Source organism: Phyllobates terribilis, unplaced genomic scaffold (genome assembly GCF_046119375.1).
Source record: "Phyllobates terribilis strain yellow unplaced genomic scaffold, ASM4611937v1 Scaffold_314__1_contigs__length_2217976, whole genome shotgun sequence".
In the NCBI taxonomy this organism is placed as follows: domain Eukaryota; kingdom Metazoa; phylum Chordata; class Amphibia; order Anura; family Dendrobatidae; genus Phyllobates; species Phyllobates terribilis.
In genome coordinates this window covers 1,371,411-1,387,784 of record NW_027363074.1, presented here as the reverse complement: position 1 = coordinate 1,387,784, position 16,374 = coordinate 1,371,411, and positions in this window count along the sequence as shown.

Sequence of the window (16,374 nt, the reverse complement as noted above, 5' to 3'; positions counted from 1 at the left end):
ATCGGGTCGTCATGGCAACACCCGGGAAGCCTTTGCAGACTGCGCTGGAAGCCGGAAGAGGAGGTGAGTATCGGCGATCACCTCCCCTTGCCCCCGCAATGCCGCGATCGACTTCGATCGACTTCGATCGCAGCATCGCGGGGGTTAATGTGCTGGGAGCGGTGCGTGACCGCTCCCTGCACATAGTACCGGGTGTCAGCTGTGACAATCAGCTGACACCCGGCGGCGATCGCGCCCGCACAGCCTGTGTGCGCGCGCGATCGCCATGACGTACTAATACGGGTCTGGCTCTTAAGTCCCAGGGCACAGACGCGTATTAGTACGTCAGATGTTATTAAGGGGTTAATATTAACATATTATAATTTTTTATATTAATTGTATGACTTCATATTGAGCAGAATTAAGTATGCTGATATCCCCTGTATACAGTATGAGCCCCCACGTACAATATATATATATATATATATATATATATATATATATATATATATATATATATATATATATATATATATATATATATATGATAGTCCATATCCATAGAAACATTACTATGAGGTATATGGGTTTTTAAACTAACTAAACAGAGAATTTTTTAATGTTTTTATTTGTTATGGTTTACATGTTTAAGGGCCCCATGGGTTGATTGCTTTGGTTGTTGATTGAGGGGGCTATGTGGGGGCTCATACTGTATACAGGGGATGTCAGCATACTTAATTCTGCTCAATATTAAGTCATACAATTAATATAGAAAAACAATTATAAACAGTGTTAATATTAATATTGAGCAGAATTAGTTTCAGCCTTTTGGTGCATCCTCCACAACAGTCTGTCATATGGCCCCTTGGGAAAATTAATCTCCCCCCCTGCTCTATTATGAATAGCGCTAGGTTATGTATTCTGTTGTGCGATGCGCTTTGACATGTGATGTGATACATCGATTATCGAGTGGGGGGGGGGCACACCTTCTAAACTGCCCAGGGTCCTGGCTACTCTTAGACCACCACTTCTCTGGACAAATGGGAACGCATTATGACACATGACTTTGGGATAATCTGCAAGAGAGTGACTGCCATGGTGCAGTTTTAAGGTGAATGCTGATGAAATCTGTAACAATGATACTCACTTGGGAGCGATGGGAGGTAAAACAGGAACCGTTTGTATTTAAAGTCTGGCTGGTTTATTTAAGTCCTCATAAACCACATCACAGAAAAATTTCCTGCAGGGCTCTCCTCACCGCCTTCCGGATAGAAAAATCATCAGCTGACTTTGGGAGTCAGAGCTGCTACCATGCCTTGAACCACCTCTGTAATTCAATCTGCAGCTTTTGCTGAAGCAGTTTACTTGTCTGTTGTGCCAGCTGTCGCGGCTGTAGCTGTTGCGGTTGCAGCTGATGGGCTTGCACCAGGTGTTTAATCAGGTCCTCCATGCTGCCTGATGCAGCTCTGTGGCCTATAGCCACCGTCACCCACGACATGCAGTACTTCTGTAGTAATCACACGTGTTCCCTAGGAATGCTGCCCGCATTCTAAACCAAATGTAACAATGCTACTCACTTGGAGGCGATCCGAGGAATAACAGGAACCTTTACTATTTAAAGTCCGGCTGGTTTATTTCAGTCCTCATAAACCACATCACAGAAAACTTAAAAATACCACCTTTGTCTAGCAGCAAGTAAAACATAAAGTAATAAGTCCATACAATAGTGCTGGTTAGCCCAGCTGGCTTCTTAGTCTTTTAGCAAATTAACACAATCCAGGAGATCTGCAACCTCCATACCCCCAGCATGTGTGAGACAAACGGCTCTCAATTTACCCAGTGAATCACACCCAGGGGAGGAGACATGGTGAGCAGCCATTTAGCTGCTCATAATCAACCTGTCATGGATGATTAATCCCTTTTAGTCCTATATGCACTAAGGCATTACTCCAAGTTTATCTCCCAGACACTAGGTGTCTGACGGTCACCTTACACAACAGTGTTTATTTTACCGTTCAAGGTACAAAAAAGTGGGAAAAAATAAGACCAAGTGTAAAATGTTGAAAATAAACCGCAATTCCGCCTGTGTTTGAGTTTTGTACGGCAGGTCAGTATGATTATGTATTATATATATACAAAACTGATTTTTAAAATTCAGAATTTTGTAAAAACATTTGTTTTTTGTTGCCAACTACTATTATACTTCTCTGTGGAGGTAGCTGTAGGTTTTATTGCTACCATTTTGGAGTACATATGATTTTATAACTTTTTATTGCATTTTTTTTTTTTTTTTAGACTTGCAGCAACTAAAAAAACTGCATGTCTGGCACTTCATTTTTTGGTCTTTATATCATTTATGGGTTAATTAATTTTATATTACAATGAATCAGTATTCTGCCACCGATGTACGTGGGTGAGATGTGTCTGAGGGATGTGAGCACGGATCTCTGTACATGCAATGACAGGTAGTGTTACTCGCTAACCTCCACCCTTATTCTTGACCGACTGCATGTGGTAAATCCGGGAAGGACGATGTAGTGATAGTGAAGAATTTTAAGAACTTTAATTCACAGCACCTTGATGAGATGAGGGAAGATGAAGGGATGAAGATGAGGTAGAACGTGGAAGGTGGAGCGTAGAGGTGACACGAGAATCCTCTCTAAAGTCCTAATGCACGTGTTGCCAATATGGCTCTGACCACAAGAAAGGATGTGAGGAAACAAGATAGAAGGAGTTAAATAGAGAGAGGCATTGTGGGAATTACAGCTTCAACATTATTATAACAATGGCCAAAAGATGTCAGCAAAGTACAACAAACACTGTGACCATAATATCTATATGTAAAAGATGATAGCAGTAAACCATATAACATTAGTCAAATGTCCCTGAAATGGCTGAAAGCTTTTGCAGACGATTCGCTAACAGCACAATCAGACTTTTATGGGTGTAGAAATAACAAATATACCTCCCTTTTGTTATGTTATTCACTTCTTTATTTTTAGGTTGAGGAAAAGGAGTTAGTTTTAAACTTATAAGGTCCCCGTCGCCCCAACGTGCGTTTCGCCCTTTCTTCATCAGAACCTCATGTGTACCACCTTCTATCTATGTAAGTGCAATTATTCACCTTGACCCTCTTTTCTTTGGTGCTTATTATGGCATTTCTCTATAATAATGACAAGTAGATCTATGAGGTGACTGTGTATATTTTTTTGTTACCTAAATCATAACTATACCGAGGCACTTGTCACTTTATATATTACTATGGTTTGGTAATTTAAAGCGCACCTGTCAGCAGGATTGTGCTTAGTGAACCACATACACTGCGAGGTGGGCGCCATTACACTGATTAAAATGATACCTTTGTTCATGAAATCCGTCCTGTGGTTCTTTTTTAATCTTTATTTTCATTCCTGAGATAATGAGATGCTCGTGCTTTGGAGCAACCTGTGAGGAGGGGCTATAACTGGTGCTCTGCTAATGTATTCCTATCTCTGCCTTCTGACAGGTCACTGTGCCTTCAGTGACCTGCCTCCTATTTTAAATACTGTCTTTGTAATTGTGGTAGAAATCTAGAAATTTACATGTAGCAAATCGGCCCCGCAGCCCGCACATGCGCAGTAGCATCTCTTTTTTGCCGAGAGATGCTACTGTGCAAGCGCGGCCCGTGGTGCCATATTGCTGCAGGCAAATTTCTTTTTCTCCAGAGAAATGGTGCCGCTAGCGGCGCTTGCTCAGTAGCATTTCTCGTCAAGCGATAGATGCTACTGCGCACGCGGTCCAAAAATGACTTGCAGTCCTCTACTACTGCGCAGTGCGTAGAGCAAGTGGTTATGGAGCGGTTCGTGCATTCCCTGCCAAGGCCAATACAGACTTGGGTTGCCCAGGGTGATCCCCGGAACGCTGATGAACTGGTTGGTCTGGTCGAGAGGTATCAGGGGGCCGAGGGTTCCTTGGTAAAGCAGCTGACTCCATAGTAGGGAACACACCAGGGGGCGGAGGCCCACAAAGGGGTAGAGCGTCCAAGGGCCAAAGGGGTGGGGGAGGTAATGCCCAAGATCCCTGCTGAAGATATATGTTGGAGATGTCACGGCCCAGGCCATATAGCCCCCCGCTGCCCCCTGGCCCCCGAGCAAATGGATGTAGCCTGGGACGCCAGTGTTCTTACTATGCCTACCTCACCTGCAGTGTGGACAATCAGCCCAGTGAGGGGCCACAGCAGGATTGCTAATCTGCCCTACTGGTCACTTTCCCGGTGGGCCGCGATGTTGCACTGCTTGGGGGGCCGCCAGCCTGTTTTTACGGCTGCCGGCCCCTTTAATTTTCTGGGTGCCTGCCCAGGTGACTCGGCATCACCGGGGGCAGGGCGCTCGCGCACACAGCGAACGCTGTGACGCACACAGGTGGCTGGAGCTGGGAACGCACTGACACTGCTAAGTGTCAGCGCATTCTGTGAGCAGAGAGCGTGCACTCTGCTCTCCCACCCGTGGCCCCAGGCCGCCCGCACACACAGCAGCCGCGGCCCCGCTGGAGCAGCAGGAAAAAAGGTAAACAGTACTTTGTGGGGCCATCATACCAAGGGGGCCATTATATGCTGGAGCCATCATACCAAGGGGGCCATTATATGTGGAGGCCATCATACCAAGGGGGCCATTATATGCGGGGGCCATCATACCAAGGGGGCCATTATATGCGGGGGCCATCATACCAAGTGGGCCATTATATGCGGGGACCATAATACCAAGGGGGCCATTGTATGTGGGGGCCATCATACCAAGGTGACCATTATATCATCTTTATCAATGATTTAGGTGAAGGAATTGAGGGTAAACTGATTACATTTGCTGATGACACAAAGCTAGGAGGGATAGCTAATACTAGAGAAGAGAGAGAGAGGATTCAAAAAGACCTAAATAAACTGGAGCAGTGGGCAGCAACTAACAGAATGGTTTTTAACAGGGAAACATGCAAAGTACTACATCTGGGCAATAAAAATGAAAAAAGCATATACAGAATAGGAGGAATAGAGCTAAGCAACAGTACATGTGAAAAAGACTTGGGTATACTAATAGGTCATAGACTGAACATGAGTCAACACTGTGATGCAGCAGCAAAAAAGGCAAATATAATTCTGGGATGTATTAACAGAAGCATACAGTCTAGATCACGTGAAGTCATTATCGCACTTTACTCCTCTTTGGTCAGACCTCATCTGGAATACTGTGTACAGTTTTGGGCACCAGATTTTAAAAAAGACATCGACAAACTGGAGCAGGTTCAGAGAAGAGCGACCAGAATGCTGACCAGTCTGCAAACCATGTCCTATGAGGAACGGTTACAGGATTTGGGAATGTTTAGCTTGCAAAAAAGAAGACTGAGAGGAGACTTAATAGCTGTCTACAAATATCTCAAGGGCTGTCACATTGTAGAAGGATCATCTTCTCATTTGCACAAGGAAAGACTGGAAGCAATGGGATGACACTGAATGGCAGGAGACACAGATTAGATATTAGAAAAAACTTTTTGACAGTGAGGGTGATCAAAGAGAGGAACAGGCGGCCACGAGAGGTGGTGAGTTCCCCTTCAATGGACGTCTTAAAACAGAGGCTGGACAAACATCTATCTGAGAGGGTTTAGTGAATCCTGCTTTGAGCAGGGGGTTGGACCAGATGACCCAGGAGGTCCCCTCCAACTCTACCACTCTATGACTCTATGATTCTATATGTGGGGCCGTCTTACTATGTACAGGACTGTATGTGGAGCCATCATACTATGTACAGGGCTGTATGTGGAGCCATCATACTATGTACAGGACTGTATGTGGAGTCATCATACTATGTACAGGGCTGTATGTGGAGTCATCATACTATGTACAGGGCTGTATGTGGAGTCATCATACTATGTACAGGGCTGTATGTGGAGTCATCATACTATGTACAGGGCTGTATGTGGAGCCATCATACTATGTACAGGACTGTATGTGGAGTCATCATACTATGTACAGGACTGTATGTGGAGTCATCATACTATGTACAGGACTGTATGTGGAGTCATCATACTATGTACAGGACTGTATGTGGAGTCATCATACTATGTACAGGACTGTATGTGGAGCCATCATACTATGTACAGGGCTGTATGTGGAGTCATCATACTATGTACAGGACTGTATGTGGAGTCATCATACTATGTACAGGACTGTATGTGCAGTCATCATACTATGTACAGGACTGTATGTGCAGTCATCATACTATGTACAGGACTGTATGTGGAGCCATCATACTATGTACAGGACTGTATGTGGAGCCATCATACTATGTACAGGACTGTATGTGGAGCCATCATACTATGTACAGGACTGTATGTGGAGCCATCATACTATGTACAGGACTGTATGTGGAGCCATCATACTATGTACAGGACTGTATGTGGAGCCATCATACTATGTACAGGACTGTATGTGGAGCCATCATACTATGTACAGGGCTGTATGTGGAGCCATCATACTATGTACAGGACTGTATGTGGAGCCATCATACTATGTACAGGACTGTATGTGGAGCCATCATACTATGTACAGGACTGTATGTGGAGCCATCATACTATGTACAGGGCTGTATGTGGAGTCATCATACTATGTGCAGGGCTGTATGTGGAGCCATCATACTATGTACAGGGCTGTATGTGGAGCCATCATACTATGTACAGGACTGTATGTGGAGCCATCATACTATGTACAGGGCTGTATGTGGAGCCATCATACTATGTACAGGACTGTATGTGGAGCCATCATACTATGTACAGGACTGTATGTGGAGCCATCATACTATGTACAGGACTGTATGTGGAGCCGTCATACTATGTACAGGGCTGTATGTGGAGCCGTCATACTATGTACAGGGCTGTATGTGGAGCCATCATACTATGTACAGGACTGTATGTGGAGCCGTCATACTATGTACAGGACTGTATGTGGAGCCGTCATACTATGTACAGGACTGTATGTGGAGTCGTCATACTATGTACAGGACTGTATGTGGAGCCGTCATACTATGTACAGGACTGTATGTGGAGCCGTCATACTATGTACAGGGCTGTATGTGGAGCCGTCATACTATGTACAGGGCTGTATGTGGAGCCATCATACTATGTACAGGACTGTATGTGGAGCCATCATACTATGTACAGGGCTGTATGTGGAGCCATCATACTATGTACAGGACTGTATGTGGAGCCATCATACTATGTACAGGGCTGTATGTGGAGTCATCATACTATGTACAGGGCTGTATGTGGAGCCATCATACTATGTACAGGACTGTATGTGGAGCCATCATACTATGTACAGGACTGTATGTGGAGCCATCATACTATGTACAGGACTGTATGTGGAGCCATCATACTATGTACAGGGCTGTATGTGGAGTCATCATACTATGTGCAGGGCTGTATGTGGAGCCATCATACTATGTACAGGGCTGTATGTGGAGCCATCATACTATGTACAGGACTGTATGTGGAGCCATCATACTATGTACAGGGCTGTATGTGGAGCCATCATACTATGTACAGGACTGTATGTGGAGCCATCATACTATGTACAGGACTGTATGTGGAGCCATCATACTATGTACAGGACTGTATGTGGAGCCGTCATACTATGTACAGGGCTGTATGTGGAGCCGTCATACTATGTACAGGGCTGTATGTGGAGCCATCATACTATGTACAGGACTGTATGTGGAGCCGTCATACTATGTACAGGACTGTATGTGGAGCCGTCATACTATGTACAGGACTGTATGTGGAGTCGTCATACTATGTACAGGACTGTATGTGGAGCCGTCATACTATGTACAGGACTGTATGTGGAGCCGTCATACTATGTACAGGGCTGTATGTGGAGCCGTCATACTATGTACAGGGCTGTATGTGGAGCCATCATACTATGTACAGGACTGTATGTGGAGCCATCATACTATGTACAGGGCTGTATGTGGAGCCATCATACTATGTACAGGACTGTATGTGGAGCCATCATACTATGTACAGGGCTGTATGTGGAGCCGTCATACTATGTACAGGACTGTATGTGGAGCCGTCATACTATGTACAGGGCTGTATGTGGAGCCATCATACTATGTACAGGACTGTATGTGGAGTCATCATACTATGTACAGGACTGTATGTGGAGTCATCATACTATGTACAGGACTGTATGTGGAGCCATCATACTATGTGCAGGACTGTATGTGGAGCCATCATACTATGTACAGGGCTGTATGTGGAGCCATCATACTATGTGCAGGACTGTATGTGGAGCCATCATACTATGTACAGGACTGTATGTGGAGCCATCATACTATGTACAGGACTGTATGTGGAGTCATCATACTATGTGCAGGACTGTATGTGGAGCCATCATACTATGTGCAGGACTGTATGTGGAGTCATCATACTATGTGCAGGACTGTATGTGGAGCCATCATACTATGTACAGGACTGTATGTGGAGCCATCATACTATGTACAGGACTGTATGTGGAGTCATCATACTATGTACAGGACTGTATGTGGAGTCATCATACTATGTACAGGACTGTATGTGGAGTCATCATACTATGTACAGGACTGTATGTGGAGCCATCATACTATGTACAGGGCTGTATGTGGAGCCATCATACTATGTACAGGGCTGTATGTGAAGCCATCATACTATGTACAGGACTGTATGTGGAGCCATCATACTATGTACAGGACTGTATGTGGAGCCATCATACTATGTACAGGACTGTATGTGGAGCCATCATACTATGTACAGGACTGTATGTGGAGCCATCATACTATGTACAGGACTGTATGTGGAGTCATCATACTATGTACAGGACTGTATGTGGAGTCATCATACTATGTACAGGACTGTATGTGGAGCCATCATACTATGTACAGGACTGTATGTGGAGCCATCATACTATGTACAGGACTGTATGTGGAGCCATCATACTATGTACAGGGCTGTATGTGGAGTCATCATACTATGTACAGGACTGTATGTGGAGCCATCATACTATGTACAGGACTGTATGTGGAGTCATCATACTATGTACAGGACTGTATGTGGAGCCATCATACTATGTACAGGACTGTATGTGGAGTCATCATACTATGTACAGGACTGTATGTGGAGTCATCATACTATGTACAGGACTGTATGTGGAGTCATCATACTATGTACAGGACTGTATGTGGAGTCATCATACTATGTACAGGACTGTATGTGGAGTCATCATACTATGTACAGGACTGTATGTGGAGTCATCATACTATGTACAGGACTGTATGTGGAGTCATCATACTATGTACAGGGCTGTATGTGGAGCCATCATACTATGTACAGGACTGTATGTGGAGTCATCATACTATGTACAGGACTGTATGTGGAGTCATCATACTATGTACAGGGCTGTATGTGGAGTCATCATACTATGTACAGGACTGTATGTGGAGCCATCATACTATGTACAGGACTGTATGTGGAGCCATCATACTATGTACAGGGCTGTATGTGGAGTCATCATACTATGTACAGGGCTGTATGTGGAGTCATCATACTATGTACAGGACTGTATGTGGAGCCATCATACTATGTACAGGACTGTATGTGGAGCCATCATACTATGTACAGGACTGTATGTGGAGCCATCATACTATGTACAGGACTGTATGTGGAGCCGTGTGCGCCATGACCTACAGCGACCGCCAGAGGGCGGCAGACAAGTGCGAGGAGATGGAGGAGGCTACAGCCAGTGCTCCCAGCTCCTGTACGGTAAGTACAGACAATTCACCTGGCCATGTACAAGACATCGTTCACACGTACCTGGCATTTTTTACATTTTCTTAAATGCATATATTTTGATTTTATTAAAAATGGGATTTATTAAAATTTTTGCGTCTGACATCTGCGGAATGAGTTAACTGAGAATTCATCAGTGAGCTTGCAACTTCTTTTTTGTAAGCTGTCATTTTACTAAGCCTACATGAAAGCTGAGCAGAACTTTGTGTCAGTGAGAGGAGCTCACTGACAGGTCCTCAGTTGACTCATTCCACAGCCACTTAAAAAGCCTGTAAAAGCCAAACGGTGAAAATTTTTTAATGGAACCAATTTGCAAAAAATATTTGGCGCAAAAATAAATGCATTTAAATACAAAAGAAAGTCCCCAAAGGTGACCATAACATTTAAAGGGGAAATGCCCACTCAAACCAGATCCCTATGGACACAGCCCTGCTCAGAGTGGAAAAACATGGCTGCTCTGGTACAGAAACAGCGCCACATCTGCTCACAGGCGGTATTGCAGGACCCTGAGCTGTAATACCAAATACAACCCATGGGTCAGGGTGGCGCTGTTTTCCGTAACAATTATTTCTGCAGTGTTTCCCAAACTCCAGTCCTCATGGCCCCCACAGGTCATGTTTTCAGGATCTCCTTAGTGTTACACAGGTGATGGAAGTATCATCAAGACATCAGGAATTCTCTCACCTGTGCAACACTATGGAAATCCTGAAAACGTGACCTGTGGGGGCCGTGAGGATGGGGTTTGGGGAACACTGCTCTAGATCAACGTGTTATTGTACTGGTTGAACTTGATGGACTTGTGCAGTCAACCTAAAAGGGAGTCTGTCAGCACAGAATGACTGTTCAAACCAAGCGCAGGCGCTTAGTGCATCATGGTGCAGCCAAACATTGAAGGTCGCCTTCCCACGTGCTTGTTTTCTCTCCATTTGCACACCTCGCCCCCCCACCTTTGATGATAGCTCTGGCTTCATAGAGCAATGTTTGGCCAAATCACGGTGCACCGAGGGCCGGTGCTTGGTTTAAACAGTCGTTCTGTGCTGTCAGACTCGTTTTAAATGTTTGGCCTCGCCAAAGGTGCACTAAGCGCCTGTGTTATCACAGAATAGTGAGGACCGGTGTAGAGCGTGAGCGTGGACATGGTGGTATCACAATAGTGAGGACGGGTGTAGAGCGTGAGCGTGGACATGGTGGTATCACAATAGTGAGGACGGGTGTAGAGCGTGAGGCGTGGACATGGTGGTATCACAATAGTGAGGACGGGTGTAGAGCGTGAGGCGTGGACATGGTGGTAGCACAATAGTGAGGACGGGTGTAGAGCGTGAGGCGTGGACATGGTGGTAGCACAATAGTGAGGACGGGTGTAGAGCGTGAGGCGTGGACATGGTGGTATCACAATAGTGAGGACGGGTGTAGATCGTGAGGCGTGGACATGGTGGTAGCACAATAGTGAGGACGGGTGTAGAGCGTGAGGCGTGGACATGGTGGTAGCACAATAGTGAGGACGGGTGTAGAGCGTGAGGCGTGGACATGGTGGTAGCACAATAGTGAGGACGGGTGTAGAGCGTGAGGCGTGGACATGGTGGTAGCACAATACTGAGGACGGGTGTAGAGCGTGAGGCGTGGACATGGTGGTATCACAATAGTGAGGACGGGTGTAGAGCGTGAGGCGTGGACATGGTGGTATCACGATAGTGAGGACGGGTGTAGAGCGTGAGGCGTGGACATGGTGGTAGCACGATAGTGAGGACGGGTGTAGATCGTGAGGCGTGGACATGGTGGTATCACAATAGTGAGGACGGTTGTAGCGCGTGAGGCGTGGACATGGTGGTATCACGATAGTGAGGACGGGTGTAGAGCGTGAGGCGTGGAAGCGGTGGTATCACAATAGTGAGGACGGTTGTAGCGCGTGAGGGGTGGACATGGTGGTAGCACAATAGTGAGGACAGGTGTAGAGCGTGAGTCGTGGACGCGGTGGTATCACAATAGTGAGGACGGGTGTAGATCGTGAGGCGTGGGCGCGGTGGTATCATACAATAGTGGGGACGGGTGTAGATCGTGAGTAGTGGGCGCGGTGGTATCACACAATAGTGAGGACGGGTGTAGATCGTGAGGCGTGGGCGCGGTGGTATCATACAATAGTGGGGACGGGTGTAGATCGTGAGTCGTTGACGCGGTGGAGTCACACAATAGTGAGGACGGGTGTAGATCGTGAGGCGTGGGCGCGGTGGTATCACACAATAGTGAGGACGGGTGTAGATCGTGAGTCGTGGACAGGGTGGAGTCACACAATAGTGAGGACGGGTGTAGATCGTGAGTCGTGGGTGCGGTGGTAACACACAATAGTGAGGACGGGTGTAATCGTGAGTCGTGGGTGCGGTGGTATCACACAATAGTGAGGACGGGTGTAGAGCGTGAGTCGTGGGTGCGGTGGTAACACACAATAGTGAGGACGGGTGTAATCGTGAGTCGTGGGTGCGGTGGTAACACACAATAGTGACGACGGGTGTAGAGCGTGAGTCGTGGGCGCGGTGGAGTCACACAATAGTGAGGACGGGTGTAGAGCGTGAGTCGTGGGCGCGGTGGTAACACACAATAGTGAGGACGGGTGTAGAGCGTGAGTCGTGGGTGCGGTGGTAACACACAATAGTGAGGACGGGTGTAATCGTGAGTCGTGGGTGCGGTGGTATCACACAATAGTGAGGACGGGTGTAGAGCGTGAGTCGTGGGTGCGGTGGAGTCACACAATAGTGAGGACGGGTGTAGAGCGTGAGTCGTGGGCGCGGTGGTAACACACAATAGTGAGGACGGGTGTAGATCGTGAGTCGTGGGTGCGGTGGAGTCACACAATAGTGAGGACGGGTGTAGAGCGTGAGTCGTGGGCGCGGTGGAGTCACACAATATAACATCTAGTAACAGAACGCTTCCTTTAATGGATGTTTTATACAAAAATGAAGCCATAAAACCCTATAATACAAGAAACAATATTTCCTCCGTCCACATTGCACAATTTCCTTCTCACAGAGCAGCAGTAACAGAACGCTGCAGATTCTCTGCAGAAACCTTTGGTGCCGTCTACACGACCGGAACGAGGCCACATTTTACCATTTGTACCACAAGACCCCGAACAACAGACAAGAAACACGAGGACATGAACAGAAGGACAAAAGAAATCAGGAATCTCCTCCGTGTAACCAGAAGTCGGATCAGCGGAGACTCGTCCTCGCACACCTTATCCAGACATGGCGGCCGCCAGCGCCTTCACTTCAAAGGCCTCCGGAGGAATGGCACCCCGACTCTGTAAAGGGAAACCGATAATAAAGGAAAACCAAATCATACGTGTAAACCTGGAGACCAGACAGAAGCATCATTTACCCCTTTATACAGTCAGGGGGTGAGCGCTCTTAAAGGGGTTCTCCATTTATATGGAGATAAACATTAAATGGATTCTCTTATCAAGACGACTGCTCTCTATATACCGTATTAGTGCTTATAGATATTATAGAGGGGTCTCCAGCCCCGAACCCCCAGCTGTGAGCTAGAATAATACCTGGCCCCACCATCCCCCCCGGTGCATAACGTCCGGCACCATCTTGCCCCCCCCGGTGTATAATGTCCTGCCCCATCTCGTCCCCTCCCCGGATGTATCATGTCCGGTCCCATCTCCCCCCTTCCTGGTGTATAACATCCAGCCCCATTGCTCCTCCTGTGCATAACGTCCGGCACCATCTTGCCCCCCCGGTGTATAATGTCCTGCCCCATTTCGTCCCCTCCCCGGATGTATCATGTCCGGTCCCATCCCCCCCCTTCCTGGTGTATAACATCCAGCCCCATTGCTCCTCCTGTGCATAACGTCCGGTCCCATCGACCCCCGATGCATAACGTCTGGCCCTTCCCCCCGCTGTGCATAACATTCAGTGCCATCGCCCCCCATGCATAACTTCCGGCCCCATCGTCCCCCGGTGTAACATCTGGTCCCGTTGCGGTGTGATGTCTTCTGGATGAAGGGGTAACAATTCCCACCAATGCCTCCAAAATCTTATAGAAATCCTTCCCAGAAGAGCAGAAGCCGTTCTATCTATCTGTGGAGGAGCGACTCCATATTAATGTCTATGGGTGTAGGATGGGAGGTGAGAGCTCCCTGGAGGTGAATGTGGAGGGGGCACATACTTTTCTCCAGATATTGTATGTACAGTGATTCCATAGAGCAAGAACTGATCTTTGCAGCTGTAATCAGCTCTGGCCAATAGAGGGCAGCACTGAACCTCTAAACACCTCCACAGGACACATGCAAAGCCCTTCAGATACAGTGCAGGTGTCGGCTTCAGGTCACTGGAGACAGTCAGCAAGTAGGTTGCTTAATAAAACCATTTACCTTCAGGTGATGAAACACTTTCTTTGCTTGATGCACATCCCAGTTGTTGTCGTCAAGACATCTGTATGGGGAAAAGAGATTTTATCAAAAGACACCGACCACGGCGGCAGGAAGCCCATCGCCCGTGGCTGGTGTCACCTAAAGTTACATGATATAGAGGCAAAACCTCAGCTGTGAGAAGTGTCGGGGCTGCACAGGTTTTCAGTACCTTAATGGAAAGTGAAATGTTCCTATTCAGTGACAGAAAGCAGAGATCTTGGATACAAAGTGTATGATGAGGTTACAGAACCCCCGCGCCCAGTGCCGCGCACCGCGGTCTCACTCACTTCAGAGCCCAGTCCGGCTTCATCCTCGTGTACGCGGAGAATGAGTGGACGGTGTCCCTGGCGGCGGCGGAAGGGGCTTTCTCGCAGATCGCTGGGACAGGTTTGGGGGGCTCAAGTGATGGCGTTTCTTGCGGACCCCCATATGCATTCAGTATAACCATCTGATCATTCAAAATCTGAGCGCTGGAAAAAGAGGAAAACAAAAAAGTAACTGAATTATTAGTGATTTCAATATCTCGGCTTGCTTTCAGTGAATGGGACCATGTTTGTTACACAGACCGGATTCCTCTCACTGCTAATCATTTACTAACTGGTGTCTACGCAATCCCCCGTGAGCCAAAACTGACAGATTTTACCTGCGCTGATACACTGTAACGAATCAGAGAGTATTAATCACCCGATCTGTGGAGCCAACAAAGGATTGTCTGGGCTGGAACCTTATGCTGTACAGAGTTTATGCCTCGCGATGTAATTAAGAATATTCTCATTCATTGATGGCAAGCAGAGATCTGAAAACGCTGAAAAAATAGAAATATAAATTACCGTATATGCTCGAGTATAAGCCGAGGCACCTAATTTTACCACAAAAAACTGGGAAAACTTATTGACTTGAGTATAATCCTAGGTTGGGAAATGCAGCAGCTACTGGTAAATTTCCCCATCCTGGTATGCATGGCCCCCTCATCCCCAATCCTGATATACATGGACCCCTCATCCCCAATCCTGGTACGCATGGCCCCCTCATCCCCAATCCTGGCACGCATGGCCCCCTCATCCCCAATCCTGGCACGCATGGCCCCCTCATCCCCAATTCTGGCACGCATGGCACCCTCATCCCCAATTCTGTTGTGCATGGCCCCCTCATCAACGGTACGCATGGCCCCCTCATCCCCAAACCTGGTATGCATGGCCCCCTCATCCCCAATCCTGGTATGCATGGCCCCCTCAACCCCAATCCTGGTATGCATGGCCCCCTCAATCCCAATCCTGGTATGCATGGCAGCCCTCAACCCCAATCCTGGTATGCATGGCCTCCTCATCCCCAATCTTGGTATGTATGGCCCCATTACTGCACACATAAAAAAAATAAACAAACACTGAAGGTACGTGCACACGATCAGTAATTGCTGCGGATTGTACGCTGCGCACTTGCGCTGCGTGCAATCCGCAGATGCCAGATTTTATAGAATAGTGGATGAGATTTATACAGATCCCATGCCCACTATGCATCTCCATACACCTGCGGCTCACCCGCAGACACGGACATGCAGCGCGTCTTCCCAGACCTCAGTTAGTCAATTTCTCTTGCAATGTATTGGATGCGGTGTATCCGCATGGCTCAATGAACACATGCGGATTTACCTGCGTGCAGCGCTTTGGACGCAGCATAAAGTATGCTGCGTTCAAATCGCTGCCAATAACGCCCATGTGCACATACCCTTATACTCACCTTCCTTCCTCACCTCTGCTCTGCGTCCTTTTCAGCTGCAGCAGCTCATGTCAGCATCTGAGCAGCGCATGACGTCACTGCCATGCGCTCTCAGATGCTGAGCTGCTGGCACATTCACTCCTCTCCACCCCGGGACTATGGGCGTGGAGAAGAGTGAATATGCACTCTCTTTAGTAGCGGGCACTGTCAGCAGGAACTGCGGCTCAACGCTTCTCTGTGTCCGCTACTAAAGAGAATGAATATTCATCCTTCTCCACGCCCATGGGAATGGAGAAGAGGGAATATTAATTTCTCTTTAGCAGCGGGCACACGTGGTAGCTGCAGCAGCGGCTACTGCGTGTGCCCCGCTCCTCCACCGTCGCAACCTCCCCCACCACTACACACCACCAGAATTTCTA